The 15,323-nt window shown below is 34.4% G+C and overlaps 1 long non-coding RNA gene across 2 annotated transcripts; it reads right to left on the minus strand.

Annotated features, from left to right (window-relative positions):
- Positions 1-942: 942 nt before the first annotated feature.
- LOC140048788 (uncharacterized) lies at positions 943-3,398 on the minus strand. Of its 2 annotated transcripts, none has more exons than XR_011845143.1 (4): positions 3,050-3,398; positions 2,198-2,299; positions 1,822-1,870; positions 943-1,550 (listed from the first exon to the last, which is right to left on the minus strand). It is a non-coding gene; the product is annotated as an uncharacterized lncRNA (long non-coding RNA). The 2 variants fall into 2 exon arrangements; XR_011845144.1 differs by having other exon boundaries at positions 1,822-1,931.
- Between the last annotated feature and the right edge of the window lie 11,925 nt (positions 3,399-15,323).

The raw sequence follows: 15,323 nt of genomic DNA on the forward strand, positions 1-15,323 counted from the left end.
GGAGAAGGTGTAGGGTCCAATTTTCAGGGGGAATTTGGCACTGTGCTGCAATACGCTCAAAGCATGACAAGTAGATATCAATGTCATCCTTATCTGTGATTTTAGGGATCTTATTAATGGGGCTATGGGTATCCTGGGGCGGTTGTTGACGCATTCGAAGCCGTTGCAGTTCAAGTTCTAACTCAAGCATGCGCATTTGCATAGCTGTTTCGGATTGAGATGGTGGGGGAGGGCTAGGTGGGCTTTCAAAGTTAGGAGCCAACCCAGGGGTACCAATAAGGGTTGTACGGGTTTGGGACCGAGTAAGTCGCGGCGTTGCCATTTTAAGTGAAAATGTATGATAACTTAAAATCAATTAGGCTAATAACAGAATGTACCTTAACTACAATATAAGTAATATTGAGAATTATAATACAATTATCAACAAGAATTATTAAAGTATAAAATAAATGCCACTGTCAGTATGAAAGTATATGCTAATTAGAGTGTAGATTGGTTACTCACCCTTTACTTGTGTTGCTCTTTGTACGTCTCTGCTCCTTTGCGTTTGTTGTTTCCAAGAGTGTAGAATGGTTACTACAGTACTCACTCTTTACTTGTGTTGCTCTCTGTGTTCCTTGTTGTTGTGTCCAAGAGTGTAGATTGGTTACTACTCACTCTTTACTTGTGTTGAAAAACAAAATCCGTTTCGGAAATAAAAATCAGCTTCCTTTCAAATTCTACAGCTTGGTCGACTGTATAAATTTACTTTTTCTTCGTGAGTTCGTAAAAACCGCTGCCACCATGTAACGGTAGTCGTGTCGAGGGCCAAGACAATAACGATGGCACACAATTATTCAATGTACAAAATATAATATTTATTCAATCAAAAAGTAATATTATAAAACAATGTGAAACGTAGTGATTCTGACTGATGTTATAGTCTCAAGAATCAATACCCGAACTAAATAACTTAACTACAAAACATATATTTATATTAAGGGGACTGCTCTCTTAAATTGGTCGACTGAATATTCAATCGATACGGTTGATTTTTCAACTTTTGGCCGACTGTGAGTAGGGACAAATCGGATTGATTGAAATAACGATTGAAGATTTTCAATCGATTCAAAGATTGAAAAATTTCAAACTAAGAAGATTGGAAAAATTATTTTTTCAACCAAAATCGATTGACTTTTTTGTTTAAATACGATGCTTAAAAAAGATACGTTTCTTATATATATTCCATTTTGATTTTATTGAAAACATAACAACAGTATATTACAATAGTCAAGACACTGCTGTAGTCTTTGCCTTTCAGTAGTATAATTATAAATTCAAAAACTATCTTATATGCCTTGGTGATATACCCTAATTCTTGGGAGGGCATCTACAAAGTCCACAAATATCATTCAGGAAAATATAGTGCAGCCTAAATAAAATCCCAACCATGGCTTCTATAATGTGTCTGAATGAAAGTACATGTTGAGTTATGATGACCGTCCAATTGACAATAAATATGGCTGTGCAAATTTTTGTCCTGCATACTCTTTTCTAACATCTGTTGCATCCTGTAAGAATAACAAAAAGCATAACAAACTGTTATTTATCATAAAATATTTGATAAATGTACGCATCTTTAGTAGTAGTACTGTACTATCTTTATCATTGATAATTTTTTATTTTCAATATGGTCTTAAAAAGCAACGGTGAATAGTTTTGCTATTCAATATTATCAGAAAAGAGTATCATATAAAACTCTTTTCTCTAATTTAAGTAAATTTTGACATTCGTAATTTTTAAAATGAAAATAAAAACTGTACTATTAATTAATATGCTTACATGGATATGTTGAATGAACAAATTCACAGCTTCTGATTTGGTTCATGCTCTGTATAAGATTGAGACATATAGTATGCTTCATATAAATCAACATAACAAGACCATTAGGCCTAGTGCACAAAATAAATTATAAAACATTAATAATAGTAACACAAATAGTAAAAATAATAGGCTAGTTCAGATTCAGTCAAGCCACCAATAATTAGGCAATCTTTTTCTAGCATCAGGTCGGTATGTCGAGTAGTTTCTTCTAGGTTGGAAATATTTTTTAATCCAGTCCCTGTTTTAAAGCTTAAAAAACACGAATTTATACACAATTGACATGTATAAATACAGTGATTTAAATACAGATATACAACATATTATTATTACTTACTATCAAAAAATAAATATAAATCGTTCAAGATGATGTCCATGTTGTTATTGTGAATGATTACAGCCCGAAACATCATTGACATTGTGTAGTCAAGCATTTTTCCTGTGCAATAGATAGAAATAATATGTTTCTACTAAATGTTATAGTTTAGTACTGTACAGTATACACAGTATAGCCTATCGTCATTATTTATTAATATTATAATTATTAATTATATCATAATTTATTCGTAGGACGCCTAGGCTAGGCCCTAATAGAGGCTCTAGCTATAGGCCTAGGCCCCTAGGGCCTAGTCTAGGAAATAGTATTAAAGTAGGGCCTAGGCTTAGTAACTAGGCCTAGCCTAGGCCTATTTATTAGACCTAGCTCTTCTCCAGCTAGACCTACTAGTTAGGCCTAGCCTACTAGGCTAGTACTAGCCTATGCTAGCTAGTAGTAGTAGGGTAGGCCTAGCTAGAGAACGTCATTACATTACATTACAAGAATTACAAAGTAACGTTTTTTTAGTATTCATTAAAATTGTTTAGGCCTATACAATGGAAATGCCTATTCAACTAGGCTAGGCCTAGCCTAGATAGAATAATATTCAAGGCATAACACATTTGATTTAGTAAATTTAACCTAGGCTACTCACTAACTAGGTCTAGGCCTATAGCCTAACTCGGTAACCGGCAAAAATAAACTCGAGCCGTAACCACCGTACACCACACTCGCTGCTGTCACGTCAACTAGCCTACTAACTAGGCCTAGATCTGTGCTGTGGCCAGAAAATGTGCGCGGTGGTGGTGGTGTGAATGTAGGCCTCAATGTAGCGTATGCCTTAGATTCAATTTAAAATAAATGATTACCAACCTTCTAAAATAGATATTGATTCAATTGGTATATGTTACGAATACGGTAGCTCGTAAATTGTCGGCAAAGAATCTAAAATGCGATCGATGAGCATGAAGACACTGACTCTGAAGATCAGGCGGGCGGGAAGCGAGGAGAGGGAAGACAAACTTTTGTTGTCCGCGCGCTTTCACGTCACAATATATTAGGCGCTGATTGGATGTTGTAATCAAACTTTCTATCAGTTGAAACTTTATTTTCAACTGGAGCGTATTTCACGTTCATGAATACCATATTCAGTCTAAAAAGTTTGGTTTTAATCATCAAACGTAAATACGATCGAAATTTCCAATCGATGAATTTAAGAGAGTGGAAGGATGACTAATTAAATGGTACCACATCCTGATTGACTTTCCTTGGAAGACCCACCTCAGGAATGTAGTGTTCCAAGTTAAGTAGACATCGGGGAGAGTAAGGGGTGAATAGCCTGTGTGACTAATAGGGTTTGGTCCCACCATGTTACACAAGTCAATGTTGATGCAGTATAGTATACATACACTGTACTGTGCTTCGAAAAGGAATACGCCAGAGCCATATATATATGGCTCTAGAATAAGCCATTTGGTTGGCATTAAAGAGATGGATTAAACACACTTTCATATGTCTTACTTATGATCCTTGTTCACGTTCACATCCCCGTTTTCTTCTTGCAATGGACCCCATTGGAAATAAAATTGACTTGTCGATTTTATGGGTCGTCCTTGCATCCATTCACTTTTTTAAAATTCTAATTTGTTGTATTTATTCTTTATGTATTTTAACTGTATTGTTAAATGGATGCTAAATAAAAAGAGAAAAAAAGTATCGAAATGCATGATAAAATGGTGTCTACATACAGTAGACCTCCACCCTTTTAGAACACCTCTATTAAGGGCCTTTCACACCTGCTCCGGCACGGTTCCGGTCCGGCGACGGCAAATCCAATCGAACGTCAATGTTTCGTTTTTACGCGGCTACGCGCATATCGATGATTTTATGGAAACCAGGCTTTACACTACCGGCAACCTCTATCCCGTGGACACTCCAATGCGACCGAAGGTGTCCCTGTAAAGCTTGGTTTCCAATAGCGACGCAACGCAAGGTGATTTGACCAATCACAAGCGACGGATTATTCGAACAGTGGCTTTTCATTGGTCAACTCGCTTTAGCGTTGCGCGTACGTCCTTGCGTTGCGTCTCTTGTGGGAACCACGCTTAATATGGATTCTACATCACTTGGTTGACATTTTGTGTCGCAGTCAAATAGGCGCTGTACAAAAACGGAGTAAACTGAATAATGCATGCAGTATACTATTATTTTTACTCGTTTAATTCGTAAATGCAAGCAAGATCATTTAAGAAAAAATAATATTCAGTATTAATAATTTTGCCAGTAAATTCTCATTAATACCCGTATTGAACTGACATTTGTAATAATGTATTTATGTATTGTTTGATCAAACAGTCGTGTTCAATTTCAAGTGCTAAGTATCCAACCTGAATAGTAATAATAAAGTATTTTGATCTTATTACTATTTTTTCTAGTCGTCATGGTCTTAAATTATTGAAGAAAATTGCCTCATGATGAACGATATTTTAAAATTCGTATTAATAAATAATATTCGTAAATATAAACTGCTAATATCAAAGTATATATACAGATTAAAGATGATGTATTGTCTCTCAAAATACAAGAAAAAAGGAAGGCTAATAAAAATAAAATAAAATACTTTAAATGTCATTTTGTAGTTTTAATCAAGTTAATCACTTGTGTAGGAAAAAAACTAAAATAATGAACTACAACAAATTACAAAAAGACAAAATAAACGGTAAAATTTAACAACAAAAAAAACATTGGCTTACAGTAAATTTTACTATTTTTGCTTTAAAATACATTTTTCAGGTAAATAATTTTTTTTTCGATCCAATAATAAACAATATACGTACCATTTATTTGTATCAACAACAAAATAATACAGTATTTCTTTCACAAGAATATTTCTATAAACTTATTTGATACAAAACGGGTATGCAATGAGCCGAAGCTCTTAAACGCATTACCCTATAATACAGATATCTAATTAGCAAATAAAACAATAAAAGTACAAATAGAAATAAAAAGTAAAAGTAACAAAAGTGAACTCTACATGAGTGAGCATTTATTTATTAATAGTTGTTGTATTTCCTTTTTAAATTTTCCGATTTTAGTTTCACACTTTATGTTTTCAGGTAAACGGTTCCAAATATTTGCCCCTCTATAGGCAATACTTATTTGTCCTATATTTGTTCTTTTTAGAGGAATACGGAAATCACTCTTCTTCCGCGTATAATACTCATGTACAGATTCCATTTTTGTAAAAAAAAGAGTTACCGAAGTATTGTTCGGTCTTTCTTATTTGCGTCTGTATTTGGCAGCAATTTTAATAAATAAAAAAAAAATTAAAGTGGATAGCTATTATGTTACATTAAAATGGGATATTCAACAAAAAATATTTTCCGAATTATTCTTTCAGGGGGACAATACATTTTTAAATGATTCCTTAAGGTTTTTAACAAAAATCAAATTTAAAAAAGAAATGAAAAAATATTATTTTTTTGTTTAAGATATTTATTTATTTATTTCTAAAATACTAAGTTTTTTATTTGAGAAAAAGTGTGTTAAAAAAAATTATTTTATGTATATTATTTTTTAGAAAGGTAGCCATTTTTTATTTATATAACTATTCATTTTATTCTTCCATGTTTAGGGGCAGCTAGCCTAAACTTGATTAGTTAACTATTCGTTTGTTGTACAGTCGCGTTCAATTTCTAATATCTGTATACCATGCTTGTATCCTACCTGAATAGTAATAGTAAAGCCCTTTGATCATATTACTATTTTTTCTAGCATTGTTTTTTTTTTATAGTCGTTATGGTCTTAAATTATTGAAGAAAATTACCTCATAATGAACGATATATTAAAATTGAACTGAATTAAAGAATTAACTATTATTAGAAAATATAAACTGTTAATATCAAAGTTAATTATATAGATTAATATTTATTCGTTGTGATAATTTATCTATAAGGTATATCTCATTTTTTTAAATGCTGAAAATGTTTGCAGTTTGTCTATTTCGTAAATGTTGTAATGGTAACTCTTTATTTATTTGATTTTATTTAGAGTTATTAAATAACACATTTGTTCAATTTTTCCTTGCTATGCCTTTTGTCTCTTTATTTTATAGTCGACAAAACATTAACTGTTTCAAACAGTCTTTACCGTGATTAATACAAGTTGATAGCTTTCGATATTCCCAACGTTAAAGAAAGTTAGAACACATGATTTTGTAAATTGTGCTCACTCTCGTAGTTTCGTTCACTTTCGTAGTTTCGTTCAGTCTGTAGAATGTTCACTCTCATAGCTTCATTCAATCTCGTAGTTTTGGTCACTCTGTAGAATGTTCACTCTCATAGCTTCATTCAGTCTCGTAGTTTTGGTCACTCTGTAGAATGTTTACTCTCATAGCTTCATTCAATCTCGTAGTTTTGGTCACTCTGTAGAATGTTTACTCTCATAGCTTCATTCAATCTCGTAGTTTTGGTCACTCTGTAGAATGTTCACTCTCATAGCTTCATTCAGTCTCGTAGTTTTGGTCACTCTGTAGAATGTTCACTCTCATAGCTTCATTCAATCTCGTAGTTTTGGTCACTCTGTAGAATGTTTACTCTCATAGCTTCATTCAATCTCGTAGTTTTGGTCACTCTGTAGAATGTTCACTCTCATAGCTTCATTCAGTCTCGTAGTTTTGGTCACTCTGTAGAATGTTTACTCTCATAGCTTCATTCAGTCTCGTAGTTTTGGTCACTCTGTAGAATGTTTACTCTCATAGCTTCATTCAATCTCGTAGTTTTGGTCACTCTGTAGAATGTTCACTCTCATGGCTTCATTCAATCTCGTAGTTTTGGTCACTCTGTAGAATGTTCACTCTCATAGCTTCATTCAATCTCGTAGTTTTGGTCACTCTGTAGAATGTTTACTCTCATAGCTTCATTCAATCTCGTAGTTTTGGTCACTCTGTAGAATGTTCACTCTCATAGCTTCATTCAATCTCGTAGTTTTGGTCACTCTGTAGAATGTTCACTCTCATAGCTTCATTCAATCTCGTAGTTTTGGTCACTCTGTAGAATGTTCACTCTCATAGCTTCATTCAATCTCGTAGTTTTGGTCACTCTGTAAAATGTTCACTCTCATAGCTTCATTCAATCTCGTAGTTTTGGTCACTCTGTAGAATGTTCACTCTCATAGCTTCATTCAATCTCGTAGTTTTGGTCACTCTGTAGAATGTTTACTCTCATAGCTTCGTTTACTCTCATAGTTGTTCATTTCATTCATTCATTTATTCCACATTTATTTAGTCATCAATCACATCATAATTGCAATACAACAAGGATCCTGCATAAAAAAGCTGTAGCTTCGTTTTTTTGTAGGACAATTTTACATATTTTACGTTATCAAATTTTTATTTTCTTTTAAGTTCTGTTATTTATTTGTTAATTTTGTAGCTTAAGTTAGTTAAGATAAAAGGTACCAAGCTTGATTAGCTTCGGCTATACCTTGGCTACCTTTTGTATTAAATTGTTTTTTGTTTGATACAATAAAGAAGAAAGAAAGAATATGAACAAAGTATAACTTAGATAAAACAGTCATTTCCCATAAACAAGGTGTTAATCAGCATAATAGTGATAAAAAGTTTTTTTTTGACCTGTTTTTTTATACATTTATTTTGTTTCTTTAAAATAACCGGTTTATTATCACCATTATAAGTGAATTCTTTTCATGTGTATAAACTGTTGACTGCAAGTTAGTCTTGTGAAGGGAATTTCGAATTTAGTTTCTGTTCTGAGGTTATGAGTAGGCATGTCTGTCGTAGATTTAAATGTGTTCACTCGTGTTCAACTCATACGCACGACATGGCAGGTGTTTGATCCCAGTTTCCGTCAGCCATATGGTAATGTTACCCGTTGGTTTGTCACAGTAGTCAACCAACCTGAAGTTGTTGCGGTCATCGGCAAAGTAAGCCTTTGTGAAAAAATGACGTCATTTTTAAAGTTTTAGCTCGAACTACGACTAAAGTCCGATTTAAGAATACGGGCTATAGACACGGTTCACTCTTGTAGATTGTTAATCATAACATACAATGAAAGGACTATCTCTATCACTCTCCCTTCCACCAGGCCGCATAACATCATTTATTACATGTAACAATAGCCATCATTGGTCTCACGATAGTTCCAACCAATTTCAATAATGCCGGTACCACCACATCCGAGTCTTGAACTTGTTAAGACATAAATAGGGTTCGAATCCGCAAGCCAGCCTACATTGCAGCAATCAAATCCAACGGAATGTGCGTAAATTACCTGTGACCGTGTGGCCAGCTCTCCTCCATACGCCTCACACATGTCTATTGCCTCTTGGTACGTGAGTGTGTACCGCCTAACACCACGGACGAGAATAACACGGTGAGCGGGAAATGGATCTGGTACTGCAACAGGTGGTATGTCTGGGAGAGAAACGTAACACATTGCAAAATATTCAATTCCTGGGTCTCTTAACATGACTTCATTGGCAGTTGGGTATAGCCAATAATCAGAGGACGGTTTGTTAATACATGGATTACCAGCTAGACCACTAGACAACCAAGCAAAGTCAAACTCACTCGGTACAGGGCAAAAACAAGCGCCTTTGATGTAGCAAATAGCGTGTACCTCAAGAGGAGTGGCAAGTCGACCTCTAAACTTATCGGCACAGAACACGCTAGATTCCTCAAAGTTTAGCTTCTTCGAGTTTGTACCGGTTAGCCGAATTATTCTCTGATCTTCTGGGATATATGCGGTAACATTGGATACTTGATTGTATTCTTTATAGCAATAGTATCCGCTGAGATACGACTTGAAAGGAAATACGTTGGTTCGTAGATTTGATAACTGCAACTTGCACTTGTCGTCAGAAAGCGCGCTAAAGGCAATCTCTTCACTGATAAGCCAGCCCTCAGAACAGTGTTGAAGACGAGGTTGAAAAGCGTTGTACAGATTGTCGTAAGACGCCAAACCACCTAAATTATCAGTACATTTGTCGGCTGCCTCGTCATAAGTAACTTCAGCCAAAACAAAATAGACACCGTCTGAAAACAATAGTACGTTAGGAGCAAAAGATGTAGTTAATACAAATCTTTTTCTCCGCAAGGGTCTGGTTTAGCTTCAAGACGAATGTTTATATTATTAGCAATGAAGGGCCTATAGAATGAAGGGCCTATAGAATGAAGGGCCTATAGAATGAGGGCCTATAGTCAAAAAGTGTAAATAGAATCAACATTTTACTCAAATTTGTGAAAGAGTGTGAGGTTATCATTATTTTTAGCAAAGCATTTGCCAAATATAGCCAATCACTTACATTTAGGTTTATGTGTTTGTTTTGACGATAACGTTTTCAGAAAAATCGATTGGTCACAAAAATGACTTTGCTCTCAGTTTTTTAGCGTTTAATTTATTGTGATGTTCAACATCCCTTTGATACCGTTTTGTTAATATTGTATACAAGTTTGGTATTTTAATAAAAATAGGTTTAACTTACCTTGCACGAAGTCTCCTTTTAAGACCTGAAAGATAGATAGACCTATACGGTAATTTAATGAAGATTTTATAAGTATTATTATAAAATATAAAATAATAATTATAATTTGTAGTAATATACTGTCATGTAATTTTTTTCAATCACTTTAAATGTAGGTAAATATGCTGTATATAGTTATGTATTTTAAAGCAAAGTCATCTTGAATCGTCAAATGACTTGTTTTTTTTAAAGTTTAGACAATGGTCATTACTATAATTGAAGGGATATGATTAGGATTGTTTGAACCACCTTTAGTTATTTTACACCACGTAATAGCTACGTTCTAATTGCAATATGATAAATTTGTATAATGTTAATAGCAATTGTTGTCAAATCAAATTATGCAATAACCTTAAAGCTGTCTACACTATCAAACTTTATGTGACAAACGGATGTGATGTGCCCAAATATGATGATGTCATATCACTACCATATTTAAGTACATCACTGCCATATTTGGGCAAATCACATTTTTTTTTGTCAAACTAGTTTAATAGAGTTTATACAGAGCTTTAAGAGAAAAAATAAACAAATACCTTTTCGAAGTATTGGAACAAATTGTCTTTTCTAAAGTTTCCAATTGATGTTGTTGCTCTTTGTTGTTTGTTGATTTGACAGCGACCATCTTGTGAGCTGTAGTTCAAGGACCAGCAAAAGACTTTTCTTGAACAGGCTAACAAGCATGAGATCCGCTGCATGTGCGCCATCTCATAACTCCATCCTTGTAAAGAAGATTGCGACATGATGGTGTACATTTCACAACTTGCGCGTTGTATGTCCGTCAACAACGCAAATGCAATCAGTGTTACGCAGATAACTTTCATTTTGCGATGAAGTTTTCCTAAATATTGCTTATTCAGAATTGAAGCTTTATATATTTTGTACGTAAACAAAACCACTGAACAGAAAATATTCACACACGCAGTTCGTTTAGTTCGCTATTTTTTGGGGAGAGAGAGCGTTTGTGTTCTACAACATCAGAAACACATTATGTAAATCTATTACGTCATTTAATAAATTGCACCAATCAAATACACAGTTACAAATTGTACAATAAACAAGATAATAAATGTATCAAAATGTAAGTTTATTGTACAGTATATTACTCTAATGAGGAAGGTTCTATTTCCTATACATCATCTAAATGGACAAACTTCGACCATCTCATTAAAAATGTGTTATGTTACGTGGCACCCCATAAGGTTGCCTAGTAGGCTTAATTGAATTTTTAAAAAGTTCGTAGTTTGAATTTTTTCAGTACAGTGCATATCAATATTATCGTAATTGTGAGTTGTTGGTGAACATGACTCGTGCAATATACTGTAGGCCTAAATGTAGTAGACTTGTTGAAGGAGGAGAGGGTGGATTTGAATCAATATACCAAAGAGCCTGATCAATATACGCGATCGAATAGATGGGGGAAAATATCAAGCTATTGGAGATAAGAGAAGAGAACACATTTTTTATTTATTTGAACATGCACCTTTAAATCGTTATTAGTCGGGAACAATATTTAGTGCGTTAATGGAAAAATAAAAATGAAATACAGACTTAATTAATAATACTTATAAGTATAATAGTGAAAGTGAATCGATAACCCGATCAATATACGTAGATAGGTGGCAGCAGACGCGAGCAATATTATACAGATATTGCCTGCTTAGAGGTAAAATATAAGATTTGAGGGAATAATATTTTGCTCAAGGGAATTTATATTTCCCGAAGCGCTAGCTGAGGGAAATATAATTATCGAGAGCATAATATCATTTCCTAGGTATGTCAAATCTTATGTTTTACAGATTATAAAGGCGATATCTGTTATATTACATAGCCAACAAGTTGTATCTACTGCTGGGTGTAATACGCCTGCCTAGTTAGGCGTTGCATTCACCTTACCTTGCGAAAAATATTATACAGATATTTACTAATTAATGATTCCTTAATTACTACATAATATATTCACTTAGGCCTATGTCGTTTAAATTAACAGAGGAATTTTCATTAATAAGCCTACCTTAATAATGATATTATTATTATCAGGTAGGCCTAGGCCGAATAAATAATAATTCGTCTTCTTCGAGGAGCCGGATCACCGGATGTTCAGCGCGCCGCGTGTACCAGGTTACTACCGTGAGTAATACCAAAGAACCAAGAATCTCCTGTTCTTCAATTTGCATTCAAAACACAGTATCGGAAGTACAGGGTTAAAAGGTCAAACTGGGCGACGCCATTTCACAGCATGGAGCAGCGCCCCCTCCAAACTACCCCTCCCCCTCCTCTAGAGTATTAGCAGATCCCCTCTATGATTTTGACTTTCTAATTTGATGCGGGCGCCCTACTCCTCAGTCAATTACTCTAACCCCACTAGAGTATTAGCAGATCCCCTCTATGATTTTGACTTTCTAATTTGATGCGGGCGATAATTACGCGAAAATTACTCTGTCAATATCATCGTACTCGATGATATACGATTTACGATCCTCGCAGCGGTAGTCAAGTGATGCAGTTTTAACCAATCTCGTATTTACATAGGCTATGTAATATAGGTAGCTATGAGCTATTATTTTAGCTATTAGTATACGTAGCTGCCAACCATGTTCTATTTTAAATACAACTCTATATTTTTTATATTCATCCCTACGTATTTTATAGGCCTAGGCTAGTACGTAAATAATATGTCAATATGTCTCTCAAAACCTAATATTTAATCAATAGATTTAATAAACATATTATAGGCCTACTCTTTTATCACACCTTTCACGCCAAAATCAGTCCGGGCCAAAATCGGTCCGGCGGACCAGTTTTGGCTGCCAAAATCAGTCCGGGGGACCATTTATGGCTGCCAAAACCTGTCCGGCCGGACCAATTGGATAAAATCGGTCCGGGCAGTAGGACTGTTTTTGGCCGCCAAATATGGTCCGGTCTTACAAATATATGGTGCGCAATAGGAGTCATAATGTATATATCATTAAAAAAAAAGGCCATGATTAGTCATTATATTGAAAACTATGGGGTTTTATTTGTTATTTTAATATTATAAATTAAGCCTGTTTTTTTATTATTATCATTATTAGTAGTAACTCATCAATAATAAGTACTAATTGTTAGGCTTTTTGTATACAATATGTATCTCTGCCTGTTTTTAATCCATTTTGTTCTTTTTTAACATCTTCGTTTCCCCATGATGTTAAAAACAATTTAATTTATTAATTATTTATGGTTAATCAATCAATATATCAATTCAATACAATTATTAGAAAAAAATTATCCAATATTGATTAGGCTGAGGAAAAAAGGCCTCAATCATAAATCAAATCTAGCTGGCAATATCAGCGTCTCATACCCGTTCATGTGAGTGTGTGGCAGGCCGAAATATGAGTGAACACCTAAGTCATGTTTTTAGATAAAATACATTTATTTATAGTATTTATCCGACAAGATAACTTACTAATATATATCATGGGATATTTTTATAGCCATAAACAATTTAAAACAGCATCATAGGCCTAGTAATTCAATTAAAATCGACAGAAGAAAAGCCCGGACCGATTTTGGCAGTGGCGGACTGCTTTTGGCCACAATTTTAGAGCCAAAACTGGTCCGGCCGGGCCGATTTTGGCCCCGGACCATATTTATCGTGACAACCCTATTCACAAAATAGTTATAAGGTCACTCAGTGTCGTATAGTAAATAATGGGATTTTATACAATTATTTTGGTTAAAATATCAATTTTTGAGCCATTTTCACAATAAACACTTACTTTTACCTTGATTTTACATTTAAACGCACTACAGTATTTCAAACATATTTCCTTTAAAAAGGCCTGTTTCTAACAATTCTCTGTTGTTTCGTGTTGTTCTCATTACAATGATAGCGTTTTTGGTAAACAAATATTCTCTTTTACACAGCTTTGTACATTACAACAAAATGGATTTGTTAAAACGTTTTTTACTTTATTTGTAGGCCCATTTTATGTTCGTCCCTTTCTTTTTAAAAATAGTTAGGCAACGGAAAAATAACAAATTCAAGAAAATCGGTATTTTTATTGATATCTATTGCTCATTTGCATACTTTGATGCATTCTTTGTTATACCGTTTTAAATTAGATACAATTTCGTGGGTTTTTTTGGAAAAATTGATTGAATGCAATAGACCTTTGTATTTTACCTCATTTACTTTATATTAAGAAATTCGTAAACTGCATGAAAGATAATCAGAGAAAAATTTAAATAATCTGTACTCCAATAACAACAGTAAATTGTAAATTTATCTTCTGATTAATCCTGTCATTTTAAATAAATATCTTGTTGTATGTTAAATTACAAACATTGCATTATGCTTTCGGAACAGAATAGTAATAAAGTTGCTCTTAATGATCTTATTACATTTTGTCCATGCTTTATTTTTTTTTCTGTTTGGTATAATGGTCATGTTTAATGTTCCATTAAAACTGTTAAAGTATGTTTTGTGGAATGACGTGCTCAAAGTTAATCTAAATATTTGTTGTAAATGATCCACATTGTTAATTAATTTGAATGATGATAATTTTGTTTATAGGCTACTTTGTAAAAAGTTTTAACAGTTTTGAACGCGATAACCGTAATTGGAGTTAGCTCTCTCTAGCTGTGATATACCTCTATAGCCCTTTTCTCACAGAACTATGCGCAGGGAACAGACAGCTGCCGGTAGGGTTTTCTGTTAAAACGGGTCAACCAGAACGGGTCAACCAGAACGGGTCAACCAGTACGGGTCAACCAGAACGGGTCAACCAGAATTGCTCAACATCTAGTAGGCCTAATATTTCTAGAAATATTTCCCGAAATGCGACGGGTGTTTTCACAGAAACGCGCGAAGTACTTTACCCAGACGAGAGCATAGTTAAAAATGGGGGGGTGGGGGGGGGGGGGTGGGGAGAGATAATCATATTAGTGGACGGAACAATTCGATCAGGAGCCGTGTATGCTTCCAATGTTGCAAAACTTTCTGTTGTTATTGTAACAGTGATGTAAATTAGGTGCATAGCATTGAAAGCATAAACAATAAAACAAGACTATAAAACTCTTTAAGCTCTATAGGCCTATCACTATGAAACATTATGTTACAACACATGTGATGTGTCATGGGCATGATAATGTCGTATCACTGCCATATTTGGAAATATCAAACTAGTTACTTCACTCTGGATCTGCATCTGCCAGTGTAACATCATATTAGGCTACATGTAACAATAGCCATCATTGGTGTCTCGATCGACTTTACTCATATCGATTTTGTAAACTATTACCCCATTACAGTTGGGCCTTGCAACCGTTAAGGAATAAGCAGACACCCAATCTGCAAGCCAGCCTACATTGCAGCAATCAAATCCAACTGAATGTGCATAAACTAGTTGTGAATATGTGGCCAGTTCTCCTCCATACGCATCACACATGTCTATTGCCTTTTGGTACGTGAGTGTGTACCGCCCAACACCACGGACGAGAATAACACGGTGAGCGGGAAATGGATCTGGTACTGCAACAGGTGATATGTCCGGGAGTGGAACATAACACATTGCAAAATATTCATAAGCTGGATCTCTTAACATTACCTGATTACCAG

Source organism: Antedon mediterranea, chromosome 5, assembly GCF_964355755.1.
Source record: "Antedon mediterranea chromosome 5, ecAntMedi1.1, whole genome shotgun sequence".
In the NCBI taxonomy this organism is placed as follows: Eukaryota; Metazoa; Echinodermata; class Crinoidea; order Comatulida; family Antedonidae; genus Antedon; species Antedon mediterranea.